Consider the following 21,427-nt stretch of genomic DNA (forward strand, 5'->3'; position numbering starts at 1 on the left):
ACAGCACAACAACAAAAATGTGTGTAATCATTTTGATAATTTGCTCATTTGTAGGTTGAAATGGAGATGATATTAATATTGGAAATGCAATTTCAATGCATTTATGTTGATATAGAATGTCAAACATATCAACTCTGTAAGCTGTATGCTGTCAACAAGAAGTTTCCAGGACATTGTGATGGGGGCAGTCTTATACATTTGCTTTTGTAAGACACTACATTTGCTGCTGTAATGCACACGCACGTGTTTGACTGTTGGGCTTTGACTAATCCAAAGTGGAGTATTGGAGTAACTTGTGGAGCAAAGTGCACAAGAAATCGAACAGTCATGATACATGTGTCTTTTTGTGGCACAACAGAGGCAGAGGGGTTGGCGGCTCCATTTCTGACCTTGGCTCATCTATCCTGATACTGAAATTTCTAACTTTTATATGATACCTTGTGAAATATTGATATTCAACACCATGGGGAAAACTGACACAACATTGGGGGCATAACATTTCTGACTTCAAAAATGCCTTGTATCCTCGAAAATGAGCATATAATAGCCTATGTTTTGGAGCTTGACTAAGAAACCACAGATCCAGATCTTTCAGTTGAATGCCAGTACTGCAAATGTCAGTGACATCTGGTCTAAATCTGAATGATTAATCAAAGTCTTTAACAGGCTGTGACAAAACTTTCTCTTCTGAGGCAACTTTTGAACTAACTGAATGTCTTTTTCACTGGTGACCAAAGCTGTTTTTTAAACATCTATTCAACAGAAAAATCGTCATTGGGAATTTGTCTGTGTTGTGTCTCATCTGGGTGCAGAAAAGCAAGACATAAAATGTTCTATTTCTAAAATGGAAAAATAAGTGCAGTATGTGGAGGAAGCTTGAACAAAAATATCCCATCAGTAATACAGCCGAGCCGTGTCTCCTTTATTGCAGTTATGTCCTTGAAATGAAACCCTCCGACGAAGCACTCTGGACCTAATTTCATTAAACGCTGGATTTTGCCAAGTCAGTGAACCTAAAATGATGCAGATGAACTCTCTGGTCTCCAGTCTCTGTCAAGGGGGGTCGGGTGGGAGTGAGCCAGCCAAAGACAGGTAACCACGCTGTGGCCTCCAGTCAACCTCAACTCCTCTTCAGTTGCTCTATTTTAACCTTGCTTTCATTGTCTCCTACTTTTTCTCCTACACGCTGTCCATTTTATGCTCAGCTGTGCCGCAAAATAAAACTGGAAAGAGAGACAAAAACAAATATTTTTTTCATGGTGTTATGGGTTATTAGGCACACAGAGTCACATTAAGCTGAGCCTCATTATCAGGGCAAAGATAAACTCAAAAGGCATTAGGGTTGGAACTCACTGATGTATGGCTATGATCATCACATTGGTTATGCTAATGCATCTCTGTGTTTTTTGTGTGTGTGTGTGTGTGCGTGTGTGCGCGCGCTACCCTAATGGTCGTGTTCATCAACGTGTGCATCGGTGAACAGTGTGCATGATTTTTATATGCCTATGAGAGTTTGAGAGTGAATGAGGAGCATCGCAGTGGGAAGAGTGGTCATGCTAAAGGACTGACAAACAAAGCAGTGAACGTTTCCTAGTAGGTTTTTATTGACTTTGCGAGTGTTAAACTCAGTTGTCCGATAATATAATCTCAAACTAACGGACCATTATGCGCATCGCACACATTAGAATCTAGTGTAAAAATTATCTAATTAATTAACGCAGATCAAAAGAAAAGAGAGAAGGGAAAGTGTTTAGGATTTTGCCTCAGGCAGCCCTCAGTGTCCACAGTATGTGATATAAACGATACGCCTCGTGGAATCTCATCTTCCTCCCCTTTAGCAACGGGCACTGCGAGCTATTGATGTTTGCAGCAATGCGCTCCGTACTGCTGGGTGATATTACTCTCAGATAAGTGCCGGCAAAAAAAGGTCCACTTTAACCTGTGATACCTTTTGTGCAAATAGGAGAGGAGCCGCTTTGAGAGTGACTTTGAGGTGGATGTTCTATGGGATTATCACTTTGAAACGGTTGTGATCTCATTTATTTGCCACTTCCACTGCCGGCTGTCATCTGGCTCTGATTACTGAAAACAATACGAGGCACGAAGCTGACAGCGAGCATTAGGAGTAGCAAGGGTGATGGGCTTTCAATTAAAAGGTAAGTATTTCATTTTTTATATATATTCAGCACACAGGAACATACGGCTCATATATCTGATGCTCGTCTGCTGTTGAAAACAGATTTCATAAACAAATAAGCTACAGCAGTCGCCTTCCTTTATAGTCTGATAACCTATCCCTTTGAGAGTTTTCCATCTCTGAGCACAGTTTGACTGGCAAGGCCCTCCTCCTTACTGAGAGTCCTTTTTTTAGTCTGTCAAGCCCCCATCCCACATCACAGATAATCTAAAGGACCCTCAACTGAGCCTCGCTATTAAAGTGGAGTGATCTGACCTCAAAGGCATTCAGAAAGCTACTTGAGCACTTGTGTTTTTCAGCACTTAATTAAAGTGACATGAGCGGTATTCCCAGAGTGTTTAATCAAAGCACTGCATTCTTGAAGGTAGACTCTTTATTTCACTGAAGTGTGATACCGCTTTTTCTGTACTCATTCCAGTTTTTCACCGCAGATGAATGATGCAATATTTAAGTTTGAGCTTTGAAAGGCAGCTGTAATAATGTCTCTTGCTACACAGCCTACTTTGGATTTGAACTAGAAAGGTAAATGGTAGGAATGGGGACTGAAACCCACTATTAGATGGGCGCCGAGGCAAAATTGTGAATAATTGTGAATATTTTGATCATCTCCAATGTTAATGCTTCTGCATATAAACCTTTGCGAGTTAAAGCCCATGGTTCATCAATACACCTGTTTAACAAGCATCAACATGTAGAAAGCGATATTTGAAATGTGCTCTGTCCGCAGTTGCTACCGCAACGCTAAAACGAAAGCTGTCTGTCCTCTGTTTAGCTCAGATTGCCATGAAATGGTATCATAGAATTTGAAATTTTGTTGCCAGCTGAGACAAACCAGCTCCTCCTCCCTCTACCAGTGGTATCTGCAGGGAATGACTGTGAAACACATCAGCGAATGGAAAAGGACTGATACTGACTGATATCTGTTTGCTTCATTCTTTCTATACTTCACTCAGTATTACGATGTAAGGAATATTCTTTATTCTATTGACAATACAGATTGTTGAAGTGGATTTGCTGTTGTAAATGTTGTTGTCTCTGCTCCAGAATCAATATAGATTTAATTAAAAAAAAATAAAATAAATAAAAAAAAAAAGAAAATCCTGCTCTAAATTCAGTGTTTTCCAAAATGATACATTAAGACATGATGTTCTTATGGTGAATAATTGAAAAGAGTATTGACAAAGAACCAAACCGAGTATCAATAAAAGCAGTGCCACCAATAAAATCCTACCCATCCCAAGTGAATGGTCCAAATCCTCACCATTAAAAATGAATTGGCAGTTGGCGTTGTTTGGGAAAATTAATTTGCATTGTTTATTGATTAATATTTGAGTGTTGTGAAGGCTACTTTTTCACACAGGACCCATCAGCATTCATAATCGTGCATCACAGTTCAACATTATTAGCCTCAAGCAGTGCCGGAATAATCAGTCAGCCAGGTAATATTAAAAGGTGGGCTCTTTCAGGCTCTCAAGTGACATAACTGCCTTAATCAAACAGTTATCATGCAAGAGGCCAGAGGGAGAGAGAATAATGAGAAAGCAATATCCGAGATTAAGAATTAGTCTTTTCTGCGATGGCTCTGTCTCACTGGGTCGATGCTGTGTAATGGTGTGGCATATGAATTTGGAGTACACTCAAGTTTCATGACTCCCACTGATGGAAACAAAACAGAAACAATTCTTCCCATGCATGAGTACAGGAGTTAATGTTTTGTCTACTTACAAACTCAACTGTGTCCTTTGTCTGACGGTCTGTCGGTGCCACTTAGTTTCCTCTGTGTTAAAAACTTTATTTGTCATCGCTCTGTGTGTGCGTGTCGTCACACTAAGTTGAGAAGAAGTGACAGCCACTCGTTAAAAATTCATGACCGTGTCTCACAATAGAAGCAGTCAGAATATTCACTGCTGGATTTGAGATTGCAAAATATTTACAGAAATGCTTTTATTACATCTTAGAAATTGAAACACCTCTCGCATACTGTACTGGCTGAGGTTTAGAAAGGATTACCCTCTCCTTCAGATAGTTTGCGGTATCTTCGGTCTGTGTGGCAACAACACTGGCCCCTAAAAGTCCCAAAGGGAGGAACTTTCTCGCTCTCTTTCTCTCTCTCCATGTGTACTTTATTCTTTTCAAGCTGTATTGAAATATTGAATAGATGGAGTCTAATGCTGACAATGGGCTGTAAAAAGGCTTATGAATAACTTCACATTCTGCATTTTTTTTTCTCCCCTACATTATTCAGTCCCAGTTAGCAAGTAAACTTTGAAAAGCTATTGCAATGTATTTAAACTGGAGCAGGTTCATGTGAATTCCTCAAAAAGGAGTTAAATCCTCCCCTGAAAATACAAGTTATTTATCCATTATTCTGTGAGCTGAAGTGAATATAAAACCTATTCTATATATTTTTTTTTTCGAAGTCAACTCTTATTCTGGGCTGTAAAATATGCACAGTTAATCTGATACTGTGCTGAAACAGGGAACGATCTTTCACCACTTGTTTCAAGTAAGATTGGTTGAATAAGTTTGACCTCAACCCTGATCTCCACATGTGTAGAGGTAAGTATTTTGCTATAACTTTAGAAAGTGGTGCCATTAAATTCTGGAAATTAAGTCAAGTGTAGCAAACTGGTCTGTCTCACGAACAGTCTGCTGTATAAGTGAAAAAAAGAAGAATGTGTGAATTAAATGAGGAAAGGAATTGATTATGGGTTGATGAGCAGCTACTGTGAGACATCATCTGTCTGAAGCGATGACACTGTGTGCCATTCCAGCGACTTCAAGCCTGAAATCATGATTTCCCCAGAGCAGTTGTTAATTATGTAATTCATGCTCATGTGATAAGATAGCAGATCATTCATGTGTTCCTTGAGCGAGTTGCATCCCAGTTATTTATCTTTTTTTTTTTTTTTTTTAATTGTATTTTATTTTACTTTACACAGTTATCACGCATGGTTTGTGCAGCTAAATGTATAAATGTCGGGCACTCACATGCATTACCATGTGGAGGCTTAATTATCACACACACACACACACACAAACATCTGCAGTGTGTGCAGATTTTTCTTTGAGGTGTAAATGGTTTTCCACAGGAGTGAGATAAACAGAGTCAATCATGGTACTGACTGTAAAATAGCTCTTGAAAGATCACATTATATGGGCAAGGGCTTTTCTTAATCGAAATATGTGTGATTATTTTGCTTTTTTTTTATTTTATTTTTTTTTTTAAGTATACCCAAGTAGGGGCACATACTTCTTTCTGTTATTTAAACCATGATCACCAACCTTGGCTTATTATGATTTCATAATATCAGTGCACCAGAGTGCTCTTATTAGTTTTCTGTATATGTACAGCAAATGCATTATGTATTAAAAGTAAATGTGCCACATGGCAGAATGCATTAGCTAGAAGCCAACAGAGTTCTGCATAATAAAACAGGAAGTAATGCTTTCTTCACAGACAGTTTTAGTTCGAGGCAAAACTATGATCTTCCAGAAAAGTAATCAAAGAATGTTGCCCAACATTTTGGTTTGGAGTGATTTAAAAGTAACTTTTCTTGTCGTGCTGAAAGTTTTGAAGCACTATGAAACAAATGCACACTGACAGTTTCACTCCTGCATCTCATTTGTTCCGTTCTGTTTTGAATCAATCAAGAGTAGTTCAGATCTCTGAACTCCTTCACAGGTGTTGGCACTGCCAAAAAACACAGCAATGTTGAAACCCCTTAAGATCTCAAAGATGCTTTTGCATTAAGCTTCTGTTTGTTTACAAGAGAACTCCGCTGGGTACATTTTAAACTTCTGCAATGATTAATACTGTGTTCACTGCAAACAAATCCTTGATTAGGTGGCAGGTGTCCAGGTTGTATTGGCCAAAGTTTGAGATTATTTTAAAAAACTGTAAATGTCTTGAGTATTAGTTCTTGAACAATGTAATGCAGCACCCATCTGTGTCTAATGTTTTTGGGAATGAGTCAACTCCAAGGGAAACTCAAAACTTCCACCTTTGCTTGTGTGATCACCACAACAAAAGAGTCATTGTTTATAGGAATAGCATTGCATAGGTAAGTTAGGTGTTAATAAAAGGTGTGAGGATTTGTTTCTAACAATAGAAGACCTAAAATTACATCTCTACATCTGATATCGTACCTTCGTCAGTGCTTACTCAGGTGCAGGTTACTGCAGGTGCTGAGTTCATTTTGGATCAAACCTCCCACACATGCAGGTAATTAAAGCAAGGGACGGCTTCTGTACACATTTTAGATAACACCATGCAGCTGATGTCACTGCAAGTTATTGAATCCCAAACTTATCCAATTTAAAGTTAAGATGTTTCCCAAAACATAACCAGAGTGATTTATGGCTCTATATGAGAAAGATGATGGATCTGTCAGTCCAGTGGATTGTGTAGACAGACGGAGATGGGGCTGGCGGAGGCCTTGCTTGCACAAGGGTACTGTGCACATTGTTTATGCTCTACACAATGAAGTCAAAGGACCCTTGCTCATCAGCGGAACTCAGCAGGCTAGGTCACAGCTGTCAAATACAGAGCAGAGTGCCTCAGGGGTTTAGTCTTGAATTTTGCTTCTCCTGACTCATCGTTCTGCTCAAATGAAGAAAAGTAAAAATGAACCTTGGAGGTTTAGTAAGAATGGTGGCATTTAGAATTGAGAAACCCAGCCAATTTGTAGACTGTCACATCCAGCCATCATAACATGTACATGAACACTAGAGAAGGAGTGTACTTGGGTCAATACACAGACATCTGTGCAGTCTAATGTACATTCTGCCAAGCAAAACAGCACAGATACCACCACTGACTATGAAATAAATGCACATATCACAAGGCCATTCATCTCATCCAAAGCTGTCCGGTGGTAATTATTTTCCAACACTTCTTAAAGGCATCTTGAAGGTTCAGTCCCGTAAGCTCAAGCTCAAGCTCTAAAAATGTATGATCCTGTATAATGTTGACGCCTATTGCAGTGACATGCAGTGTTATACCTTGTATAAACAGTTTGGTGAATCTGGCCCTCCATAAAAATATAAACATTAAATGTTATGTATAGGATATAAAAGCAGGTGCAGCACCTGCATAAGCACCACAATCTGCATGTGTGAACACACGGATGCTGACACAGCGAGTATGCAGACACATAAAAACAAAGGTAGACACATTCATCTACTTTTTTTTTCAAACATGTAAACCACATGTTCCTCATCCACATTCAAAACCACCGTGCTGTTATGACCAACAACAATATAACATGATTGAAAGATGACTCAAACAGAATTCTTGTTCAGTTTGTGCTGTCCATTTTTTGATTCTGCTCGGCTCCATATCGGGGCCCTGGCACCAGTAATGCCTACCAGTTTAGATTGTGTTCAAGGCGAGAGGGACTGTTTGATGCTGTTGCCACAGTTTCATCTCTCTGTAGCACTGACCAAAGCATTTGATTGTCAAAATCCATACTCTCTCGATTCCAATCCTCTCCTTTTCAAATGCCGTTTTCTTCTTCTTATTTGCTTTGAAACACTCTCGAAAGATGATTCTGCCCTCTACAGTAAGGCTGCCTTCTTGTCATCTTGTACCAACACTGCACAATTTGAATTGTCCCTTGTTAGTACTCAACTCACTTTCAGATGAGATGGTTTTATGTCATCTCAAACTCAACTTCCCCCCCCCCCCCTACAAAAAAGAGCCTACTTTTATTTAGGCTTTTTAATAGTTATAGAGTTTCTGAGATGTTCAGTGTTCCAACATTTCCAATCTGTCTTTATACAAAATAACAAAAACACTCCCCTATCTGCTCTGCTAGATTGATTATCCTTATACTTTGTTTTGTCTGGTCGCTGCATAACTAGTTCAAGGTTGAGATAAAAATGTCTCTTTGCCGTCTTAGCAAGGCAAAACAAATGCATTCTCACATGATAGGCATTTTGTTGACGAAGGACAATTTCAGTTATGTATTTCACACGAGAACTTATTTTTTTAAAGAGCATAAGCCAGCAGAATTGTTTTGTTGTCCTTAAAAGGTTATTCAAACATATTTGACGTCAATGCAAATATGCATATTATAGAATGTTCTTTTTCATGAATTCTCTTGACTTATTTTATTTTAGATGTGGAATAACTGAACTGTTTTATTTCTTCCTCTGCAACTCGTGACATTAACAATTAAAAGGGGCCCTGCACTGCCTCCTCAATCTCAGTCCAAACTTGGAAAGACACAACTCTCTGTGGCCTCTACTTACAGGTAAACACAATACATTAACCCCCCAAATCTCCAGCTTCCCCCCCCCCCCCAACTCCCCGGCCCTCACTTCCTCTCCCTCTCACATCGCGTCCTATTCATCACAGACACTGCACACACGGAGGAAAGTACGATCATGCTGACCTTGAGGAAGTCTCGCTCATAAGAAGACACACCCAGGCCAAGATCTAGGGTCTGTCAAGATGATTTCTTATTCTATTTAATGGAAGAAGTGCGATGCTTTATCACTCCCCAGGTTCATGGTTTATATAAGGCATAAGGGCCGTCCCTGTTTGAAATGGTAAGCTGTTAAGTAAAAAATCCAGTACACAAAAAAAGATGTCCTTACGAGTCACAATGATTTAGGTGCAGGGGGGGTGAATAGGTAATTTTATGTTAAAACGGCACTCTTCTGAATTATAAATTAAGAAATGGATGACAATGTCCCACTATCTCCTCGATGACATTTCCCACTAAGGCATTTGCTGGAAGATAAGCATGAATGAACACAGAGGGAAGTGTTTCTTTGTCCTTACGCTCTCATCTAAGACCACAGTTCAGAGGAACACTTCAGATTGTGTGGCTCCAACAAACGTTTTGGATTTGTTTCAAATTTCTGCTTTTTTTCTGCAAGGTAGGGTTGGCAACAAGAGCCACATTCCATTCGACCAAATTTCATGGCAGCCAGCCCCAGAGATTCACCCGTCTCTCCTTTTACTGTTGAGAGGGGAAGTCTTGACCTTTCTGGTTTTTCCTCATGGAAACTTGTTGTAGTCAAAGTCATAGTTTGTCATTTTTGTGCAAGATCACCCAATTAATTCAATCATCTCACATACTGAATGTCAACGACACCAACATGGTGTTGGCATAGAAAAAGTATTAAAAATGTTGAAAATCACAACATGTTGTCAGTTTTGGGTTTTGATGAGCACTAAACAAGATGATGTCACTAACTGTGACTGCTGGGTGTGTCTTTCTCATTTACATTTTCAGACTTATATGTCAATAGTTTTGTGACAAACAGGGACTTTATCAAGTTGAATTTTGTATTTAATTGACAAAAACCTGTAATTCACGTTATTAATACAATACCAAATGGGATTAAAATGAATGAATCAGTGAAAAGACGATGAAGTTCCATTGCATGTTGAACTGACTTTAATGTGGCAGTGGTTACATAGTGGAACCTCCAACATATCAGCCGTGGGTGACAAGATTCACGGTCTAACCTTAGTATATACACTCGGAACCTGATAATAATATAAATGAGCAGGCTGATATTTCATGGGTAGGTGCAACTGACTTTTTGCAGTTAACTCCTATCCTCTCATATCAAACGGCTGCCTGCTGCTGTGCTAGCTCAGCCTCTGTTCTACTCCAGTAAGTTATGATGTAATTTCCCTCTCTGGCATGATAGCGATAAGAGGAGGAGATACCAGAAGGAGCGGTTTCTATGGGTAAATATTTAAAATTAAACTTCTGCACCTTCGGAAGCAATTCCGTGCACACAGACTTTGAATTGAACCTTGGATATTGTAAATCATACGGAGTGGTTTTCTAATGTATATATCCTTTGTGTTCTGTCAGTGTATAGTCTTAACTGTAATTTTGTAGGGTTTTCGCTCCCCTTAAAATGTCTATATTGAATATTTTGCCCTCTACAATATGCACCAATACTGAAATGATACATGAATTTGGTGTAAGAGACTGTGATAGAATTGCTGAACAGATGGGAAATGGACTAAAACATTTATGCGCGCTGGTTGCATTTCAAGCAGTCTATATGCTGGGGAGGATAACTTGCTCGAGTATGTTAAGCAAAATGTGAAATGTTATATTTTGTGAGAGATACTTCAGAGGAAGGTGGTGTCTGCTGCAGTGGGAAATGATGTGATTTAAGGAGCAAATTTTCTTTTAATGAAATGAAGATGAGTTTTGACGTGGATGAATAAAAGTCAAAATTTTATGTGGCATACAGTAGAGGACAGAATTAATTGCAGAGGCTTCTTGGAAAGAGGAATAGGAAAACTAGCTAGAGACCTTTGATACATAGGGAACATGACAAAACGATTTATCAAATGACTTAAAGATAAATATATGTGTAGCTCTTATTGAGATATTGTACTGTGGTGTTAAAATAATATCAGTGTCATTGGGTGGTATGAAAATCCATATGGGCATTTTATTTTACTTGTTCATATTTACGCGCTGTTAAAAAACACTCAAAGTATTTGGATAATCTATTGAGATTTCAAGTCATCCCATTTTCTATTGACCAACTTTGGTATGTCAGCTTGGGTCAAAGCTTTCCACAGAAGCATCACCACGGCTAAAGGCTCAACTTGCCCTATTATCCCCTTAAAACTTAAACAATGTTATATTGGGTGTGTGCAGATGCAGTGGATCTCAAATTTAAAGGATAAGTTCAGCCTAGAAATGAATTCAAGTCATTATTTACTCACACTCATGCAGGAGCTTCACAGCAAAACAGCAACGCAGCATTCTCCTAAACAACTGAAGTAGATGTGAACTTGTTTTAAAACAAAAACATCCCACATCTGACTTGAAAAGACTGTATTTACACCCTGGACTCCCTGTCGAGCTTCCGCTCAGAGGAGTTGTGTGCCAACACTGTAAGTGTTGCAGCTATGGTGAGGATCTCTTCTTTGAAAAGAGTATTAATAATGTCTTTTCAAGTAAAATTGGTGTCTTGGATCTTTAGGAAACTTGGATTACACCAGAGGAAGGGAACCCAGTGGATGGCCACTATACAGGATTCCCTTTTTGAACATCAAAACAAGTAAAAATAAAGATGTAGGGATTTCATTGATTCCTCAAAGCCAATATCTTTAAAAAGGAATATGCTAATAGCATTGAAGTCATCAGCAAGATTTAATCAAGTCACCGGAATGGGGTACGCCATATCCATTTCCACCTCACACTTTGCTGCAGGAGTGCTGCCTCGCTGCTGTAATGAAAGGCCCCCAGCACCCTCTCTAGAAATCATTACAATCTCCCTCTACCTCTAGGGTCAGTAAACTAATAGTCATTCACCTGTGTGACAGAAAATCTTTCCCAAGTTGCCATTGGGGGCCAGTGAGGTTGTGTTTAAGGTTATAGAGTTGAGTCCAGCCAGAGATGATTGTTTATTGTTTGGATGGATCCTGGTGATTAAATGTGTGTTGGATCGAAAACATTTCATCACAAATGCAAAGCGTGGGGATTACGTATATAACCTGCTAATTGCCTGTCTTGCTAATGCTGGCAAGCAATGAGAACCAGCTATTCAGCGCTTGCCAAATATGGAGACACAACAGAGAGCAACTTTATTTAGTAGAGTAAAGGCATTGGCAAAGAAACACCCTCCATCATCCACTTGTACTCGTGCCTGTGCATGGCCTCCAGTGATTTTTATGACCACAACTGTTCCTGCCCACTGTTTACTGAGAATATGTGGTGGATTTCTCAAAGGGATGGCACAAATGTATTCAAAGGCACGGATGCCCCAGGGGCTCTTTGGGCTATTTTAAGACTTTGTTCTGCAGTATTCAAAACATGTATCAGAGAAAGTTCGGGCATGAAGTACTTAACTAAAGGAGAGACAAAAGAACTGACCTCACTTCAGAGTTTCCTCGAAACGCTTTCTAAGGAAAAAGGTTTTGAATGGAAATGCATTCCTGCAGAGTTGTAATGATGCATCTTCATTGACTTCTCCAACTCTTGCCATTCTCACATGATCAATGTTCAGAATCTACACGGAAAGTCAAGCCTCAGAAGAAATGTTTCCATGGTACGTAGCACAACACACCGAGTTCACTTGTTCGTATGTTCGCAAGACCAAACAGTTGTGTCCTCCATATGAAATGGTTTCTCCACGTAACTGCATCCTTCCCTCCTTCTATTTTCACCACTACTTCAAACAACATGCCTATACCACAGGGAAGGATACATTTGTTTGCTTTCCAGAAAAAGCCTCAGCATCACTAGGCTGCAGAAACTGGGTATTTTTTTTTTTTTTTTTTTTTACCTCTGCAGAGTATTTGTGCCACAGAGAGGAAGAAACAGCATGTCCAAAAAGCTGACAAACGAACAGAGACAAATCCATATAAATAATTGCTAAGTGGAGTGAAGAGGAGTTGCCCATCATTCAGAGCCGAAGCGTGCGCAATATCTCCTGGAGATTGAGAGTCATCCATCACTGCAAGACTTTAATTTGAGATGTTTAGGACTCTTGCTGATGATTGTGTGAGAGCCAGGGAGAGCCCCGTCTTAGAGGTCTGTAGGGGTCTTGGCAGAGTGTAGCTCGCTGTGGGAGAAATTGCTGCCTGACACAAAGCACGCTCATACGAGTATAATAGTTTCATCTGAGATTGGCCTTGAGACTGCAGACAGAACAACCAAATACATCTGATTAGCATTCGAATGCTTTAAATTGTGCAAGCTGGTTTTTGACAGTGAGATTCAAACGTCCTCTGATTCTACAGAAACACATGCACACGCATCCACAGACACACATAGATTCATGTATTCACACTCAGACACACCTCGTTTAGAGCGGAGTGATGTCAAAATGAGTCCATCGAGTAGGGGGGCAGAGATTGAAGAGCCAAAGGTAAAGAGAGTCTGGAGACTCCAAATAATCTCAAGTATTGATTCTATTTAAGACCAAGGCTCTTGATGGACACTTACTTCAAAATGCAGTGATAGGTGGCATATCAGGGTGAGTGATCGCTGTAGTTCTGCTTACGGTAAAGGCTGCGGACCCTCCATAAATAACAGCTCACCCTGATCAAACAGCTCAGCGGATGCAAAGATATGATGACAGCTTAGTGGACATGAGCTTTAATTTACGGCGCAGCACTCAGTCTTTCCATTAGATTTACATGGACGCAGTCAGAGTAGAGTAAGGCATAAGGACCGGGCTGCCTTCACAGTCACCCTGACGAGTGGCCTGTCTTGCTGCGGCAGATGCATATCTGTTCAGTCCATGGAGGCAGTTGATAATAACATGTTTTGTTTTAGTGTCGTCTGTCCTACATGAGTATTTAAAAAAAAAAAAAACACTTGGATATATTTGAACCAGTATGATGTGATTCACACTGGTCTAAGGCTGCAGCTAATGATTATTTACATTAGCCATTAACCCGCCAATAATTATTTAACAATGGATTAATCATTTAGGCAAAACACTTGAAAAAAGGCTCATTACAGCTAGAGTTGCATCAGCATGGGATTTTCACAGTACATTAAACAATAATTATTAGCAGTTACAAATTATGTCTTAACGGACATTAAACTTGATACACATGTTTATTAGAATTCAAGATTGCAGATAACCAAATGTCAACCTTTATGCCATGGTAAACCTCGAAAATGGTATGTTGCTGCAGCCCTAATCACTAGTTTCAACAGTGACGTTTTTCAAATTTCAAACACCATAACTGAGAAAGAAAAGCAGCAACATGTAAAAGCAGCTGTGCTTCTCTAAAACAATCAAATGATGATGATGGAATGATTAATCGATCATGAAAATAGTCTTCTCTCAGTCGACTAATTAATCAACTCATCTCTTCCGCTCTGCATCGATCGCACACAGCGAACCATATATCATCATCTGTGAACTCACACAAAAAACTAGTCAAACTTGATTGAAGAGAGATATCATTAGATGTGTTCAAAACTTGTAAAGACACACTGAAATGATTTCTTCCACCATCGAGAATCGTCGCTTGATTTTAAGCTGTGCAAATCGAAGGCAGTGTGGTGCAGCGTGTAACAAGGAGAGCCGATGTAGCGCACCTCACTTTAATACAATATGATCGGATGCTGCCTCCTGTCCTTGCTGCGAGGTTTCACCTATCAAGGGCAGTGCTGAAAGTGTGCAGTATTTCCGTTCAGGGAGTTAAATTAGCACCTGCCACCTGCCAAATACATGGTGAATGTTGGCTTGTCAGGTAGAAATTACAGGTGAGCTGCCACCATAGATATTAAAAAGAAATTAGGTATTTAAGAACAGTTGTTGATTGTGGCAGATAAAAGAGAAACTGAATGAACAGTATAAATGTTAGTTTATTGATTACCAAAAAAAAAATACTGAATTTTAACATTTATGTTGAAGATTTGTCAACAGTTTAATGTATCTACATACATTTCCTTCCACTTCACTCTGTCAACAAATAGGTGTTTTTTTTTCCAGATATATGCACCTGAGCCAGGTAGTGTCACTGTCATCGCTTAATATACCACAAGTATATTGCGTGTCTCTTCATTCATCCCCTCTAATGCAGTTATAATACCTGAGTGGTTGGTGGCTGCATGCCCTGAATGCTCATTTTCTGCACAGTAGCCTCTGTGTACTCAAAGGGTCCAGCTCCTCTTTTCCTCTGGAAGTGGACTCCTTGGAGCGTAATTTGATTATTCCAAAGCAGGTGTTTTCAGCTGAATGCTGATAAGAAGACTCAGTGCCTTTGACACTGGAGTGAGTTACATTAGATGTGCTTAAAGTAGAGGAAGGCAGACGCTTATTTTATTTATTTATTTCCATCTTATCTGTAAGAGAAGATTGGATTGACTTTGAAAACCGGTGCGAGAATCCACGAGGCATTCCTACAGTTAGTCTAAAATAACGTCACACACATACCAAGGATGGTAAGTGAGTAATCTGCATTATCTCTGGTGTATTAATAGCGAGGTACACTGGTTTCAAAAGTCCACAAAAAGGCAGCCGTCGTTGGATTATGTCTTTGGCCATGTGGCTGCCAGATGCTCAGACGCTACATGCATTCGATGCAGCTCAGTACTTGAGATAATTGTGCCTTGGCAGATTTGAGATGCAAAGTTGATGGTGTAACAACTTGCAGTGGGACTGCTGATGTAACAATCAAATGTATAAGTTCACAGCATATGTAGCTCGAGGGTACATTTCCATGTCTTGTGTCCTTATATTTTCTTTTGGGCTCATCCAAATAAGCATCTGTTACTGCAGAATGGGGCCACGGTTGCATCTGTGATCCCATGTTTCTCTGCAAATCACACTCTCTGTCAAGCCTCTTTGATATCCTCTCAGATTGTTTTCTCTAATCCCTTTCCACAACACAAGAAGGGTCTTACCCACTAATAATATTGCTCATGTACACTGTGTGCAAACAAAAGGAATAATCTCAAGGCTGTGATTGAGCCATCAGACCCTGATGTGCTCTTATTCTCAACTGAAAACTGTTTTATTAGCATTGAACTGTGCATAGATACAAAGAAGTCTGTGCTACATTTAAACTGAATGCATATGGTTGTCCTTGAGACTGTCATTTCCATGTAGACTAGACTATTAATTTATATAATTCACATTTTATCACATTTAGCATAAGCGAAATGCAGTTGAAAACGGTTTGTGGTTTGGTGGCTTATTTGCGCACAGCCTAGATCAACTTGCCAAAACCACTTGACGTGCCATGGTGTGATAATCAGTGTTGAACACTCTCCAACACAGAGTTGAAAAGCTACACAGCCTTTTCATATGCAGATGAATTAAAATAACTCAGACCTACAAATGGGGTCATTCATAGTGAAGTGTTGTCTGACATGTGAACCAATCTGCTTTAATTGACACTTGGTGAATTCTCATTTCATTCTGCGAGCCGCGACAGAAAGCACAAGAGACACACGACTGCTCAAGTGTCTCCGGGTCGTCGGACTTGAACGGCAACTCCTCCGGTTGAAACATTGTCAAGGACACAGCTGAAGCACATTTCATCACACTTAACCAGCTGTTAGATAGAAGTGTCTCAACTGGGTCTGCTGAGGCAGTGATACCTATAACATCACTGAGTAAACCACCTTTTGTCAACAGTAAATTGCACTTCAGCTGCACAAACCTACTATTTGCTGGAAAACAGTTCAAATTCTATAAAAAGGTGAAAAGTCTTTGAAAGGCATCCAGGCAGAAGGAGAAGACACACTTACCTTTAGTGGGACACTTTGGAGCAGAGATGCAGCCACTTTAATCCAAAAATATTCACTGAATCAAACTGTCCTCCCACCTTTTTTCCTTTGCTGCTTTTACTCCTCTTTTAATTCCCTCTCTCACCCTGCTTTCCTCTTTGGTGCCTCTCTTTTCATTATCCCGCTCGCTGTTTACAGTTTGAGCCCACGCCGAAACAGAGCGGATGTTTGTGAGTGTAATGCGCCGCGCGAGTTACAGACACAACAGCTTCGGAATAGCAGGAGAATACACGGGAGCTGTACCAAAGTGGAGCGTGTCTGTGCGGAATGACGACCGAGAGGGAGAGCTAGTGAGTGAGTGGTGAAGTGAGAGAAAGAAGCTTGTGTGTGTGCGTGTGTGTGTGTGCATGCATCAGAGGGTGAGAGAGTGAGGGAGGAAGTGTGTGTGAAAGAGAGAGAGGCAGGGAGGGAGGTAGGGAGGGAGGGAGAGAGAAAGAGAGCGGGTCTGTGAGCGCTGCTGGCTCAGTGGCGGGCGACAGTCGTGATTGCATTGGCGTAAAGCAGGCAGTAGCGCAACCCCCCCCCCCCCTTTCGTCAGGTCCCTAGAGCACTGGGGGATCTTCATCATCAAGCAGATTAAAGCCAACTAGCAAGCACCCCACCCCCAAACCCCCCAGTGGCGTGCACACACACACACAAATGCACAGAGCCGGTGGTGTGTGCTGTGGTCACTGGGGATATTCTAATCAGAGAGACACTTGGTGATGCGTCTTTTGTCCATGTGCTTGCAGATCCCTGTAAACGTCCAGCTGAAATCAGAGACCTCCTCACTCTCTTGCAGTCAGAAGGGAGTAAATCTTTTTTTTTTTTTCTTTTCAGAAAGAGAAAAAAAGTCCATTAGGGCTCTGTGAACGTTGTGGGTGTTGGGTGTTGAGCGTTTTGCAAACTGGGAATTTGCCAGCAAGTTTTAAAGCTGTTTAAGCTGCTACAGTTGACTTGCTGCTAGCTATGTAGCCAACCTAATGACATTGACAAGTGCATGTTTACCGCGGGGACGTGGATTTTGCTATAAGGCTCTGCTAGCCGAGTTGGGAGAAGCTTTCCATGACAGTTTTCATGCTTGTTGACAAAGTCGACACATTTAAGCAGAAAAAACAAAAACAAAAAAAAAAGATGCAGTTTTCAGGATATCTTTAGATTCCTTGTTATCGGCTGCTGAACAGCTGGCTGTTAGTGTTACCGACACGCCACAATGGGCAACCGACAATTACTGCTTAATGCTAATACAATTTATATAAGATGATTTGATTGGCCAGTGTTTATGCAAATTGCTCCACTGTTTATGTTGCTAGATATCCAGCGGCATTGCTACTGGCTAGAGAAACACAGGGGTTGCCTCTATCCCACAGAACAAAAAAAAAAAAAAAAAAGATAATTTGTCGCATTTGGGTTCCAGCTTTGACATTTTTTTTCTTTTCCTTGAAGGGAGGCCAGAAGGTATGTCATTCACACAGCATAGATATTGAAGTGGAGAACAAACCCATTTTAGTTTCAGTCCAACTTAAATGGTAGAGTGATCGTCAGGAGATGCTGCATGAGAGACATATTCCAGGAAAACCACTCGTTGTGATGATTTTTTTTTCCGCCAGTGTTCACATCTCTAAGGAATACAGTAGAAAAGTTGAACATTGAGTTGGGGTTTAGGCAAATATGTTAGGCTGAGGGAAGATTTTTATTAAAATAATCAGTCCTATACAGGAAATGTTATTAAACCTGACCAGTCCAGAGGTCAAGGGGAGTTTTATTGTATAGGCTGAGTTCAGGCCTTGTTTATATGTATTGAATTTTCAACATAAAAAAAAAAAAACAAAACACCCTCATAATTACTTTTTATGGATTGGACTTTATGGAGTTATTAGGGTGAGATTGTGGTGAGGTTCTGCTTTGTTGCCTTAAGTATTAGGCTGGATTGAGGTTTGCATGTGAAAGCACATATTGTTAGGGATACGAAATGCGTCATGTGTGCCGTCGATGAACACATAAGCACATGTGCAGGGGAAATGGTCTGGGGTTCAGGGGGGAAATGGTCTGGGGTTCAGTGGGGGAAATGGTCTGGGGTTCAGGGGGGAAATGGTCTGGGGTTCAGGGGGGAAATGGTCTGGGGTGCAGTGGGGGAGGGACGGAGGAATCCAGTTAGAAGTGGAGGCATCAGCTGGTTCCTGCTAATACCTATAACCTCTGAGGGAGGAACGGCTAATAAAGAATCCCAACACCCCTCAGTCTGTTCCCAGCAGAGATCACCAAGAGAAAGAATTACATCATCTAAACATCAAAACTTCACAGATTTCTCTGAAGTCTGGCAGTTGTCGCTGACGGTGACCTAAATTCTCTTATTTCCATGTTTTGCATGATTTGATGCACTGCTACTTGCCTTACTTGGAACTCAGATGTCATCGTGGCTCTACCTCACAGACTGAAGAGCAACCACCGGCTTTAACCTTTAAAATTACACCTTGATCCGGTGGGGGAATCAGAGGTGGCACGCATCAGTCTATGGAAAAGGTTATTGAGGCATTAGCATTTAGTCCTCTCCATATTTCATTCTGACTGTCTTGATGATGGACAGGGCTCACAGTGAAACCTCTCTTTTCCTTTTTTTTATTCACATAAAATGACAGTGAAAACCTCAACTTTGTATTCAGTTCAGTTAACATTGTTGAGAACCTACACATTTTCTTCAAATACCTCTTAAATTACATCATTCTCTTAGTCTACTTCAGTTTACATTTCAAGGCAGATGGCCTTGGAAAGGAAAATTAATAGCAAAGTGCTTGACAGTGAGAGCCACTTTATCCAGAGATAAGAAGTAACAGTTTCAGAATCATGCTGGATTCCTCCATTTACTCCAGTTTTCCATTCATTCAATTTTCATTATCTTCTAATCTGATAGCAGACAGTGAATATCAAAGTCAGCAGAAGGAGACAAATCTAATGGATACAAATAATCCATTCCCACTCCTCAGACAGGGTAGTATAAAGAGAAAGCAGCGTGGAGAAGAGCAACTCTGAACTGTGTGAAAATGAGCCTTTTTGGAAAAAAAATAATAAAAAAAATATGACTCTCAGAAGCTGAGGCAGTATTTGAATGTAGTTGTGCAGCGTTTCATACACTCAGCAGTCCTGGCTGACAACCCTGCTCCCAGATCAACCCTGTCCAGATGGCATGGCGTGGCCCTAGAGGACTCCATTTTTAATCCTCTTGGCACAGACTCCACTAAGCAAGAGGTGGAACGGATGCTCTGAGTCAGACGTCAATCAGGGCATTTCATACTGGCCCGCTGCCGTGTGGGACACAAAAGTGCCCCTTGCACAAGTGTGCATACAGGGCAGAGAGGGAGAAATGAATTGGCATCAGACTGTACAAAGGATTGAGTGACATCTAATGCAAGTTCATGATGAATTGTCACTGGCTGGTCGTGTAGGTGCAGTGCTGCTGTGATCGAGGTTCTAGCAGCGAGAACAACCTCCTGGAACAGATGCAGAACATTTTTCAAGAGCTCATTTGTTTGAATAATTGTAAAATGCAGTGTAGCGTAGATGCCTGAGCACATGTAGCCTGATTAAAAATTAAATTATGTATACCGTGCTGTTCGGAAGTTATGTTGCTGTGAAAAGTTCAGCTTTATTTGAGTCGCGGCGCTTTTAATGCAAACGTAGATCAAAGAACATCAAATGTAAATTCAACACTTCAAGAGGTAGAGCGAGGAAATAAACTGAAGCTCAGAATTTCATCACACAAGACTTTTTTTTATGTTTTGAAACACCTCTTAGTCATTCATGTTTTAAAAAAAATAAATAATAAAAAGCAGAGTCAATGAAAGTTCAAAGCCCCCAGAATGGGATGAAATCAGTATACTGGTCTAAAGATAAATGTTGAAGGAGGGTTCTGTGGCGGTCTAAAGATAAATGATAAATAATGAAGAAAACTAGTGTGGTGGTCAAAAAAATAAATAATGACTTGACGTACTGTCTCAACTTCTTCAAAGGTCTAACTGGACCATCACATACACATATTGGATTAAGTTTTAAAATTATTTCTCACGAATATTAAAAGACACTTCAGTGAATTATAATGTCTGTGAATTGTTAATAAGCTAAGGGAGTATTTACACTGTAAAACTAATGCACAGTAATAATTCAGAATTAATTGCATCTGATTTGTCTGTTAATTTTAATTGGCCACCAGAGGAGCGCAATGGCTCATTTTTCTTTTCTTTTAAAATTTCACTCAGCAACTGTTGTAGCTGTAGCTGGAGTGCAAACGTGCTCTTCGAGGAACATCAAACAGGGACAAGAGAGGAAAGGTGTTGATGTTGACTTAGAAGCCAAAAAGGTGCTACAGATTCAATCTTTGACCCCCGTCTCTAGCCCCAGGTTTTCTCTGTATGAGTTAGAAAGCGAGTAAAAGCGTCAGCTATGTCAGGACTGAGGAGTATGTTAAATTGAAAGAAGAGTGAAGAATGGACTCAAGGCTCTTCTTCTCGTTAAAGATGTTTTTGCATTTCACTGACAAGCTTCAGGACGGGTTTGATTTACCACCTGGCTCTGCTGGCTGTCAATCATATTGGTTGTCATCAGCATGGTAGGCAGCGATAGCCCTATGGTTCGTCCAATCATCTGACAAGAATTATCTGACCAGTATTCCCACCCTTTTTCTAAACATTTTCCACTGGTTAGCATATTTAAGGATATACAGTGAAGGAATTGTGAACGTTTGGACATGTTGCAGAGATTTGTGAAGGTTTTGGACATTGATAGTTTTCAAAATTAAATATGTGTTGGTCAGCAGTGCAGTGCACTAAGCCAGCTCATAACATTAGAACGTATAATATAGAGACATATAAGTTGAGGCTTATAGGAAGGAAACGCTCATATTGATTAAACATTTTACTCAAATCAATTTCTTTTTTCCCCTTCCTGCTGAGGTTTTTTTTTTTTTCTTCCTGGAGCATGTCTGGGATGAAATTGGGGCGGATGG

The 21,427-nt window shown here is 40.3% G+C and overlaps 1 protein-coding gene and 1 long non-coding RNA gene across 2 annotated transcripts in view; one reads left to right on the forward strand and one right to left on the reverse strand.

The window, feature by feature from the left end:
- Positions 1 to 16,735, reverse strand: part of LOC119008767 (cadherin-12-like) — a 104,565-nt gene extending 87,830 nt beyond the window's left edge. Inside the window, exon 1 of the mRNA XM_037079413.1 lies at positions 16,411 to 16,735. The gene's annotated coding sequence lies outside the window, so the exon portion shown is untranslated. The remainder of the gene's footprint in view (positions 1 to 16,410) is intronic.
- The window catches only part of LOC119008771, a 470,444-nt gene that overhangs the window by 35,949 nt on the left and 413,068 nt on the right, over positions 1 to 21,427 (forward strand). The window lies entirely within an intron of this gene.

The sequence above is a fragment of the Acanthopagrus latus genome, chromosome 19, assembly GCF_904848185.1.
Source record: "Acanthopagrus latus isolate v.2019 chromosome 19, fAcaLat1.1, whole genome shotgun sequence".
Lineage (NCBI taxonomy): Eukaryota > Metazoa > Chordata > Actinopteri > Spariformes > Sparidae > Acanthopagrus > Acanthopagrus latus.